The sequence below is a fragment of the Pteropus medius genome, unplaced genomic scaffold (assembly GCF_902729225.1).
Source record: "Pteropus medius unplaced genomic scaffold, Ma_sr-lr_union100, whole genome shotgun sequence".
NCBI lineage: Eukaryota > Metazoa > Chordata > Mammalia > Chiroptera > Pteropodidae > Pteropus > Pteropus medius.
The window spans coordinates 26,640,144-26,652,210 of NW_024349801.1; the positions used below are offsets into that span (position 1 = coordinate 26,640,144).

The window sequence follows — 12,067 nt, forward strand, 5'->3', positions numbered from 1 at the left end:
CCCATATAGAAGACTTTATGAAAGTTACTTCAGAGTTACTTGCCCTCGTTAAGGTTCATGTGTTTCATCAAAGGGTGTTATAAGATCTCTGATAACTCCTTTTATGGGAGAGCATAAACTCCGGGACATAAAAAGTTAGGGATAAACTCTTACCCGTCGTCATATCCTTTAACTTATCACTTGCCCTTTTGTTTCAACCTATGTATTCTTTCCCCCTACATAATTTTACTTGCCCTGGTTAAGGTTCATCTCTTTCATTAAAGAGTATTAGGAGATCTCTGAGAACTTTATCTGTTTAAGTATGTTCATTTTAACATTTACCTGCTTGGAAGATCTAATATCTGCTAGCTTGGGGATTTGTTTATTCATTACCCTGTTTGGGTTTAGAAAATGACACATAGGAAATAGAATAGGTCTAGATTATTATAAAAGGAGCAGAGATCCATTTCTTTGAAATAGAATATAATGTGTATGTGTATGTCTTTGTATATACATACATACTTATATTTATATGTGCTTTATATGTACAAGTCTGGGAATTGGGAATGATTATGTTTGGGTATTGGAATTAGAGAAATCAGGATAGGAGAGGATCTTTTACTTTTTCCCTTTATACCCGTCAGTGCTTAAGAAATTGAAAAGAATAATGCAAAAATATCTTTTATGGTAAAAATGTAAAGTAATCATCATAACTCAAAATTCATTCTTATTGTCTCTTTAAATTTCTGAATGCTTAAAAATACATGGTAAATTAGTGCAATGTAGTGTGGTATAATTTAATTAAAAAGTTGTTTTGAGTTGTGAACTTACTTTATAAATGCTTGGTAATATCTTATTTGTGGGGAGATTTTAAGCAGTGTTTAAGTGCTTACTATATACTAGAAACAGTGCTACTTAAATGCTGAGTTTGTCTTGTTTTAATATCTTATATCTACCTTTTATCTAACTTATGCAGAAGACTTCCCTCCATTTTGTTTACAACCTTTTTTTAAGAGTGTAAATATTCACAGCAAAAAATTTAAAAATCAAACAAGAATAAAGTAAAAAATAAAAGTTTTCTTTCTTTTAGCCCTTCACTCTCTTTCTCCAAAGTTAATCACCGTTAACTGGTTTCTTGTGTTTTTTTCCCCTAGAAACATTTGTACATATTATAATCTATCTACACATATATGTGTATATATCATATACATAATCACATATAAAATCATATGATTATATATATGGGTATATAATCATATCATTATATACAACATTTATAATGGTATGATTGTGTGTGTGTGTGTGTGTATAAAATCTCCCTCCCTCCCTTACCCACATCCCCAACAACGTGTGGAATCATACTGTATATATACTGTTCTACAACTTGGTATAACCCCATAGATTCAGATAGTAAGACTCATCTTCTGTGTACCATTATGTTCTGTAGCCGGAGTGTTCCTTCAAATATATCCATTGGATCATGTCACTCCTCCACTTTTGCTAAAACACTTCAGGGCCTTTCTTTTCTCAGGTAAAGTCCTTGCATATTAACATTGCATACAAGACCTTGGATTGACTCCTTTCTGCTTTTCTAGCCTCTTTTCTTGAAATTGTTGGGCTTACACTGGAATATTGGTCATCCTGAGCTTTTTCAGTTTCTTAAACAGTTTATGGCCTCTTATCTGCAGTTTGCTTCCTCTGTCTCATACTCTGGATAACTCCTATTTTTATTTTCTTTTAAAAAAAATTTATAACAGCCCTCATATTTATAAAAATCCATGGATAAAATAATATTTAAATAAATAGGGCAAGTACAATTAAGAACTTCCCTTTTTTCCTAAGCATGTAATATCCAAAAGTATATATGCTTAAAAAAATGTGATCCTATTAACTTGCCTCTTCCCTTTTCCTCAGTAAGGTTATTACAGGATTTATTTTTTTTCAATTTTTAATTTAGCATCAAAGTTATACAAATAGTTTATATAATCAGTTCTACAAAGTTCGTTATGAAAAACAGTAGTCCAGGTTCTGGTTCCAGATAAGATGGAGTAAGCACACTTCACCCTGTCTCTCCCACTGAATACAGCTGTAAAACCTGGACAGAATGCTTGGAGTGGCTATTTGAGGACTCTGAAAAATAAATAGTAGGAGGCACATTGGGGAAGAAGACCAGAATTCAAAGTACCACCAAACCGGCGGTGAGTTTACCATTTTTTTCTTCCAGTACGCCCCAGCCTGAACCTAATGTATCCTGAAACTTGGAAGTGCGCATTATTAACGCGGACAGAAAAAGCACCAGGAGAAGTCCTCTAGTTCTAACTCAAGGAGTGGGAAAGGGGTCTTGTAATGCTCAGACAAAATGTGGCAATCCTACATCCTTTCTTTTTTCTTCTTTTTTTCCTTTTCTTCATTCTCTTGCACCCCAGGCCTCAAGCAGTGCTTAGCAGTGGCTGCCGTGGCCTCAATGGGGGTAGGCAGGAACCTGAATCTCATGGGGAGGGAAACTTTCCTCTCAAATTGGAGGAGCTATGGTCTCAAGAGTGTGGAGAAAATCCCATTTCTTTTCTTCTCCTTCTGCTCTTCTGTTGCTTGACTTTGACTTCTGGCACAGCCTTGGGAAGTACACAGCAAAATGGGGTTAATGAAGCCTCAGCTTTCTCCTGGAAGGCTGGTGAAGGGGAGTCCCAGGGAACCAGAAGATTGCAGGAGAATGAGGATCTTGGGAAACTGACCACTTAAAGTTGCTTAAAGATTGCTGAGCTGACTTCTAAGCTGGGTACACATGAGCTTATTCTAAACAGCATATATAAATGTTGAGGACTGAATTGTGGTATAGATCACCAAACTGGACACTACGTGGGACAATTGTAAAGCATATAACTGAATTGAAATTGGAAACACAACCCACAGAAGACAGGTCAGAACTTGAAGTGCAAACCCACCTGAGTCAATTACTGGCTAAAACAAAAACACCAACATTCTCAGTGGGACTTAAATAAAACCCATAGTCTCATAACAATATTCAAAAAGTCCAGAATACAATCTAGAATTACTTTGCTTAAAAAGAACCAGAAAAATCTGAACTCACATGGGAAAAGACAGAAAACAGATCCCAATGCCAGGATTACACAGATGTTAAAATTATCTCAAAAATTTTTAAAATCAACTATAATGACCATGTTCCAGGAATGAGCGGGAAGATACAAAGGCTCAGCAAAGAAATAGAAGATATAAAGAACTAAATGGAAACTTTAGAACTAAATACGGTAATGGAAATAAAAACTGACTGGATGGGCTCAGTATCAGAGTGGACACGACAGATTAGTCAGTGAACTTGAAAATAGATCAATAGAAATCATTCAGTTTGAACAGGAAAAAAAAGGTTAAAAAAACAAATAGTCTTGGGGACCCACGAAACTATCATCATATCTAACATTGTGTCATCAAGAGACCCAGAATGAGAAGAGAATGAGTGTGGTGCAGCAAAAAATATTCAAAGAAATAATGGCATGTAGATTGGAAAGGAAATAAAACTGTTCCTATTTGTAGATGGCATGATTATCTGTGTAGGTAATCCCAAGGAATCCACAAAAAAAAATTCCTAGAATAAATGAGTTTAGCAAGTGATTCAAAATCAACCCACAAAAACGAATCATATTTCTATATACTAATGATAAACAATTAAAAAAATTTATGATAGCTCCCCCAAGATGAAATATTTAGATTTAAAGTTAATAAAATATGTATAGATAGATCTCTGTGCTGAAAACTATAAAACCCTGATTAAAAATAATCAAAGATGATTTAAGCAAGTGGGGAGACATGCAGTATTCATGAATTAGATAGAAGATTCACCATAGTAAAGATGTTGAATCTCTCCATATAGTTTTTAGATTTAACACAATACCAGTAAAAATTCCAACAGCACTGTTTGTGGTTATAGAGAAACTGAGTCTAAAATTTCCATAAAAAGGCCAAGGACCTAGAATAGCCAAAACAATTTTGAAAAAGAAAAATGTTGGAAAAATCAAACTACATGATTTTAAAACTCAGTACAAAGCTACCATAATCAAGACTGTGGTGTTGGCAAAGGGATAGACATATAGATCAATGAAATAGAATAGATTCCAGAAATAGACCCACACAAATATGGCCAATAATTTTTTACAAAATTTCAAAGTGGGAAAAAAGTCTTTTCAATAAGCGGTGTTGGAACAATCACACAGTCACATACTAAGATAATGAACCTCGACCTAAACCACACATATTATACGAAAATGAACAAAAATGTACCACACATCTAAATGTGAAATATAAAGCTATATACCTTTTAGAAGAAAGCATAGGAGAAAATCTTTGTGACCTGGGTGTAGGCTGTTTTTCGCATGACACCAAAAGCATTACTCATAAAAGAAGAAATTGATGATTTGGACTTCATCAAATCAGAAACTTTGCTTGAGAAAGGCACTATTCAGAGAATGAAAAGGCAGATGATAGACTGGGAGAAAATACTTGCAAATCACATACCTGCAAAGGACTTATATTCAGACTATGTAAAGAACTCTGAAAACTCAACCAAAAGCAAACAATCCAATTAAAAGTTTCATAGGCTTTGGCAAAGAGAATAAAGAATGGCAGATGAGCTCATGAAAAAATGTTTAACATAACTAGCCATTAGGGGAATGCAAATTAAAACCATGATGACTTATCACTGTATATCCATTAGAGTGGCAAATCAAAAACGGTTGACAATATCAAATATTGACAGTGATATGGAACAACTGGAACCTTCATACTTTGCTGACTGGGATGCAAAATGATACAGCTCCTCTAGAAGATAATTAAACATATACTTACCATATGTTAAATATGAATTTACTATGTAACCTAGCAATCCCACTCCTAGGCATTTATTTTAGAGAAATTAAAATTCATTTTAATATACAGCATGCACATGACTATATCAGCTTTATTCTTTATTCCAAAAAGTATGTCCTTCAGAGAGTGAGTAGATAAATCAACTGTCATACAGTGGAATACAATTCAGCAATAAAAAAGAACTACTGATAACATACAACAACTCTTAATTTCTTCTTGGGGAAATCTTTCCATGAACCTCCTAGTGTGCGCCAGTCATGCCTAGTTATTCTCTGTGTTCACAACTGTCATACTTGGATCACTTCTCAGTATCTTCCTGGGGATTCCCTTTGCTTTTCTATATTGTATGCCTTGTTGAATCCCTTTCTCTTTTTCATTTATTCTCATTTTAGGGAAACACTCTTCTACTAACTTTCTTAGTAAAGAGTGCATGGGAAGTATATTTTTGAGACCTCTCTTGCATGTCTGAAAGTGTTTTTATCTTACTCTGATGTTTAAATGGAAAACAGGCTGGATATAGAATTCTGGATTGAAAATTTTACTTCAGAAATTAGTCTTCATATTTACTGTTGCGATTGAGAAGTGTAATTCCATTATGAGTCTTGTTACCTAGGCAACTTTTCAGTTTTTCTTTTCCCCAAGTGTTTTGCAATTTTATGAATATCATGATATGGGCGTTTTTTTTGTGTGAGTTTTCTTTTTTTTAATCTAGTTTTGTTTCTTCAAACTGACAATCCAAAGGTTTTTCTCATAAAATGTTCTTGAATTATTTTGTTGGTGATCTCCACCCCTCTATTTTCTCTGTCTTCTCTTCTGGAACCTGTAATGCAGATATTGGGCCTCTTGGAGTGGTCCCTTAATTCTTTATCTTTACATGTATTTTTACATGTATTCATTCGTTCATACATTTTTTGTAATAGATAAGTACATTTTAAAAACAGATAGGGTGATGAAATTGTACTCTTTTTTCCCCTCTTTCATTCTAACCACAAAAGCCTGGTAGTTATAAATTGGTCATTGTTTAGATGATAGAATTCCCTTTGTTGGTTTGAAAACTTCCTTCTGCCTTTGGCTCCTGGTGAGCTACTTAGAACCTAAGAGATTGTTAGATGGGCAGTGTCATGAGAACTGATAGGAGCCTTTGCATGTTAGATTCCTTGACTGAATTATTTTTCCTGGGGACTTCGTTGAGAGGATACGATACCTCTTCCTTCTTTTTGTATTCCTGTCAAGTTAACTTAGTCAAGCTCCAAGCTCTATGATGCATTCTGATCCAATTAATCTGTTGATTTCTCTATAATGCTTATTCTTTTTTTTGTAAGCTATCATTTGATCTTGTGTTGTCTGTATTAGTCTTGTAATAAGTTCAACAAGATTATAAATTCTTTGAGAACAGGATCTAGCTTTATATTTTTTATCTCCCATGGTGTAGATATTTCACAAGTTGTTATGATTAGAGTGGGTGTTTTGTTAGTTTTTGGTGAAGAGTGGGTAAATATGAGTAAATAATAGATGAGTAAGGAAGCTAAGACTAGTTTTGTAGTGTCCTTAGCAACATAGTAGTCCATCTTTGCAAAATCTCAGTGTTTGCTGGAATTTGTTCTTTACATTCCAGAGTATCCCTTTAGTGGGTTTGGGATACTTTTTAACTCAGCTTTTAATTTTATTACTAAATGGCTTTTTGATTTAAAAAGAAAAATGATTAATGCCCCTTTCTGATTGTTTTACTTTCCTCTAGCAGCAAGTCATGTGAAATGACTTGCCTTTTGCACAATATTTTTACTCATTAATATTTAATGTTGGAGTTTAGACCACCATACCCCCACCTGCCATAGTTTTAAGCTCTTAAATTGAAAGCAAGAGTAGTAGGTGATCATCCAAAATTATAAGAACAAAAAGATTCATTAGGTTATATGCATTTAGTTTAGAATACAGCATATTTACTTTTTTAAAAAAGACTTTGGACAGCTAGAGAAGAGTTTACCACTATTATCACTCTTGCCTTAGATGAACAGAAATCCTTTTTTATATCATAGTTAACATCTCTGTTTGACTAGCAAGGTACTACCATGCCACAGTATCTATAGATATTATCTCTCTATCTAAATTGAGTCCACTTCTTATTGTCTTTTTTTAGGTGGAGATATCACTGATTATTTCTCTTTTGCGCAGAGCTTGATGACAGACCACAAGCATTCCCTATTGGGTAAAGTGGTTAAGAGCTAGAAGATTAAGAAAAAGCTTTAATGGTAGCATTTTGAGTGATTAGTAAAGATCTAGTTTGTATGTTCAGGATTCCTTTTATCTTTTTGAGGATTTCTTAAACATAAAAGACACATAAGCAGAAAGTTAAAATTCATTTGTTAATATATTTCCATCCTATATTTTCTTATGGTCCTATGACTCCTAGTGATCAGTGCTACCTTGTTGACTTTTCTTTTTTCTCAAATTCTATCTGTGCACCAGACTCTATTGCTCTTATTTGTCTCCAGGGAACTCTTATGTTAATTGTCCTGTTTATTTTTTCCCCTTTGGGACCTTGCTAGGTGACTAACTTGTTAATGTCTGAAAATCAAATCTTGAGTGTTAGTTGGTTGATATTACCTCCTACAGGGATATTTAGATATTAAGAGTTGTATTTAATTTGAGGAGATGAGGTCGAGGGAAATAATGTGGGCAAAAACAAAGTAGAACATTTGAGAGAGAAAATATAAAAAGAACTACACCTCATCAGACTATATAATTTATTCAGAAGAACTGAAGGAAATGAAGTTTGATAAGTAATGTAGAATGAATCTTGAATTCTAGGCTCACCATTTTAATCTTATATCTTTAGGAATTATTGTTTATGGTTTCTTGAGTAGACAAATGATGTGATAAAAACAATATTTTAGGGAGATTATCCTATGACTAATGTGTGGGTAGTAACATTATGAGTCATGTTTGGCCTGGTCCAGTAAAGTATTTTCAGATTTGACAGACTAGATGGAATCAGATGAGTTGGGTCAGTAGACAATAGGTGATAGTCCATTGGGGCAGTCAACATCGGGGGAATCCAGTAGGTTGTTTATAAAGGATAGATGAAACACATGACAAGGCAAGCTGGTGCTTGTCATTCTAAGGTTGACATTTGGGCTTATGGAGGTGGGAGAGGGACAATACAGTGGAGGAGAAAATGGCCTTAGCCCTAGAAAGTCCAAGGTAGTAGGTAGTTTACCAATCATTTTCATTCTCTCTTTCTTCCTTCTTTCCTTCTTAGGCATGAGTATATTTGAATCATTAGGCTAGGTGCTAGGGATATAAAGAAGGCATGGTCTTTGTCCTCAGGGGCTAATAATCAAGCCAGACTGACATAGAGAGAATGAGTAATGACATTGCAGAATGATAAGTTATAAGGAAAATGTATACAAAGACCATCAGAGAACTGAGAAGGGAACAAAAGGAAAACTAGGCAGAAACTCAGCTGTCAGAACCAAGGAGATAGATCAGGACAAGACTAGCAGCAAACATGGTTGCATTATGGCAGCCAGAGTATTGTGCTGGATGAAGCTCCATAAATGTTTCCTGCTGAGCCTAAGGGAGAGAATGAGGTGGGCTTGAGTCTCAAGGTGAGAGTTAAGTGGCACCAATTATATGGAGAAGAAGAATATAGTGACAGGGAACTAGTGAGGGCCTTAAAGTATTTGGAGAACATAGAGGCAAAGGATTCTAGTTAAATGCTTTATGAGTAGGGGGAAAGGGGAAGCGGGGAAGTGGATGAAGTATAAAAGGGATCAAATATGTGGTGACAGAAAGAAATCTAACTATGGGTGGTGAACACATAATGCAATGTATATATATGCTTTGCTGTTGAATTGTACACCTCAAACAATGGATTTTGTTAACCAATGTCACCATAATAATTAAAATTAAAAAAAGAAAAGAAAAGACAAATCCTAAGCTCCAATATAAAACAAAAATAAAATAAAAATAAATGCTCTATGAGATAGTGATGTCCTAGCTGAAGTAGTCAGTCATAGGAGTGGACAGAGAGGGGATGGACAAAGGGTAAGAACTAATAATTTATAAAGAAGGGAAACCTAAATGATCACTTGACTGATAAAAAGATGCTGAACCTCATTAGTAATTAGAGAAATATAGATTATAGTAAGATACCAGTTCATTTAGATTGAGGGGGAAAATCTGACAGTATTAAGTGTTGATGAGCATAGAGAAATAGGAACTCCCTTGTGTCCCAAATAGAAGAAGTATAAATTGCTACAACCACTTTGAGAAGCAATTTGTACCTATAGTATAATGATGATGCTAGCAACCATTTATCATTTTTTCTGTGCCAGGCATTGTTTTAAAAAAATATTATTTGATTTAATTTTTACCTCAACTTTCCTCATTTTTATTGTTTAAGAAATTGAGCCTAAGAGAGGTTAATCTGTCCGTGGGCACAAAAGTGGTAAATAGAAGAGCTAGGATTTTAGTTTATATCTGTTGTGTTCTAAAACTAGTGCTCTTAATCACTAAGCTTTAATAGTAATGATAAGGAGCACATATTGAGCACTTCCTGTGTACCATGGCAGTATATTAATTATTAGATATATCTTAGCTGATTTCACATGTGCAATAACCCTTCGAAGTAAACACTATTGTTACTCTTTGTGTGGCTTATAGAGATTAAGTAACAAGCTAGCAAGTGAAAAAACTGATACTTAATTCAAGCAGTCTTGAGCACATGCACTTTCCTCCATACCAAACGGAAAGATCCAGAGGTAGGATAGGCTTTAGGTATATTTTAATCTGGATTCTGACTCTTTTGTTTCTTCCTACTTTTACTGAGATATAATTGACGTATAACTTTATATTAGGTTAAGGTGTACAACATAATGACTTGATATATCTATATCTATATCTATATCTATATATATATTGCAAAATGATTACCATAAGTTTAGTTAACATCTACCACCTCACATAGTTACAATTTTTTTCTTATGAGAACTTTTAGGATCTCATCTCTTAGCAACTTTCAAATAAACAATACAGTATTATTAATTATAGTCACCATGGTGTACATTATATTTCCAAGACTTATTTATTTTACAACTGGAAGTTGTACCTTTTGACTATATTCACCCATTTTCCCCACCTCCCATTCCCTCCTTCTGGCAACCACTGATCTGTTCTGTTTTGGGGAGTTTAGTTTTTTTAGATTCTACATGTAAATGAGATCATATGGTAGATATTTGCCTTTCTCTGTCTGACATATTTCACTTAGCATAATGCCCTCAAGATCCATCCATGTTGTCACAAATGGCTGCATGATATTGTTTTATATATATGTATATACATATATACACACACCATGTGTTCTTTATCCATTCATCTGTCAATGGATGCTTAGTTTGTTTCAATGTCTTTGCTATTGTAAATAATCCGCATTGAAAATGGGGTTCAGATATCTCTTCGAATAGTAATTTCATTTTCTTAAGGTATATACCCAGAAGGGAGATTTCTGGATCATATGTTAGTTCTATTTTTAAGTTTTTGAGGAAACTCTGTAATGTTTTCCATAGTGGCAGCACCAATTTACATTTCCATCAATAGTGCACAAGGTTCTCTTTTCTCTACATCCTCCCAACACTTGTTATTTTTTATCTTTTTGATAATATCCATTCTAACAGGTGTGAGGTGACATCTCATTGTGGTTTTGATTTGTACTTCCCTGACAATTAGTGATGTTGAGTACCTTTTCATGTACCTGTTCTATTTGATATCTTTTTTGGAAAAATGTCTAATAAGCTCCCCTCTTTATTTTTTAATCAGGTTTTTTGTTTGTTTGTTTGTTTGTTTGCTACTGAGTTGTATGAGTTCTTTATGTATTTTGGATATTAACCTGTAATCAGATAAATGATTTGCAGATATTTTCTCCCATTCTGTAGGTTGCCTTTTATTTTGTTTATAGTTTCCTTTGCTGTGCAGAAACTTTCTAGTTTGATGAAGTACCACTTGTTTATTTTTGCTTTTGTCATCTTTGCTTTTGTTGTCAAATCCAAAATATCATTGCCAAGACCTATGTAGCTTACATCTTATGTTTTCTCCTGTGAGTTTTATGGTTTCAGATCTTATGTTCAAGTCTTTAATTCATTTTAAATTGATTTTTCTGTATGATATAAGATAGAGTCTAGTTTTCATTCTTTTGCATGTATCTGTGTATCTATTTCTTTTTTCTTCTGTAATTCTCTCTCTCTCTTTATATTGTGGACTTTATCTTCATGCTGTTTTCCTTTACAGTTGAGAGATGGTTGCTGGTAGCAACTGGAAAGGAGGTACATTTTTTTTCTTTTCTAAAAAAAACTCTTCTCCTAATTATCTTTTGAAAGTATTGAGTTTTGCTCTGATTAGAACATCCCTAAAACAGTTGTATTTGTTAGAGCAATGTCATACATTGTCTTAGGCCTTGATTATCTAGTTTTCTTCTCATCATCAAACTGATCTTCATGACAAAAGAGAAATTTCTAGATTACTCTGATTAGCTTTGAGCAATTAATTTCCAACTTTGGACCTGGGAGTGGATCAAGACCATTGAGACAGTAGATAACACAATTGAGGAAAATCATTCCTCAAGGAAAATTTAGGTGCTGTTAGTAAGGGGAATGTATGCTGGATAGTTAATCAAGTAAATGCTTTATTGAATATATTATTTCATTTAATTTCGTCAGTAGCTCTACTGAAGAAACTGAGACTTGCTTAAGGTCCCATAATTATTAAGGGGCAGAGTTGCGATTTAACTCTAAGCCAGTGCCTTTTTTCTTTCCATCAGTCTTGTGTCTCCCTCAAAGAAAAATGATGTGTTGTTCTGTGTGGTATATGGCATTAATGACCCTACCTTGTAAGGTTCCAGAGTGGTTTTCTACAGATTCATAAATGATTAGGTATAGCTTAAACAGTGCTTAGAAGAAAATTTATAGCAGTAAACACTTATAGTAAAAAGCCAGAAAGTTCTCCAATAAATAACCTAACCTTTCATCTTATGACACTGGAAAGAGAAGAGCAAATTAAACCTAATGTAATAGAGGAAGGAAATAATAAAGATTACAGTAGAAATTAATATAAAATAGAGAATAGAAAAACAATGAGGAATGCCCCCAAAAAACCACAAGTTGGTTCTTTTGAAAAAAATTTAAAAACCTTTATCTAGACAGATGAAAAAAACAGA

General features: G+C 33.9%; 1 protein-coding gene across 4 annotated transcripts in view; it reads left to right on the forward strand.

Moving 5' to 3' along the window:
* Window positions 1-12,067, forward strand: part of TTBK2 (tau tubulin kinase 2) — a 117,588-nt gene that overhangs the window by 37,159 nt on the left and 68,362 nt on the right. The window contains exon 2 of one of the 4 annotated variants that reach the window (XM_039888374.1): window positions 2,066-2,177. The exons of the other annotated variants lie outside the window; for them this stretch is intronic. The gene's annotated coding sequence lies outside the window, so the exon portion shown is untranslated. The remainder of the gene's footprint in view (window positions 1-2,065; window positions 2,178-12,067) is intronic. 4 annotated transcript variants of the gene reach the window in all.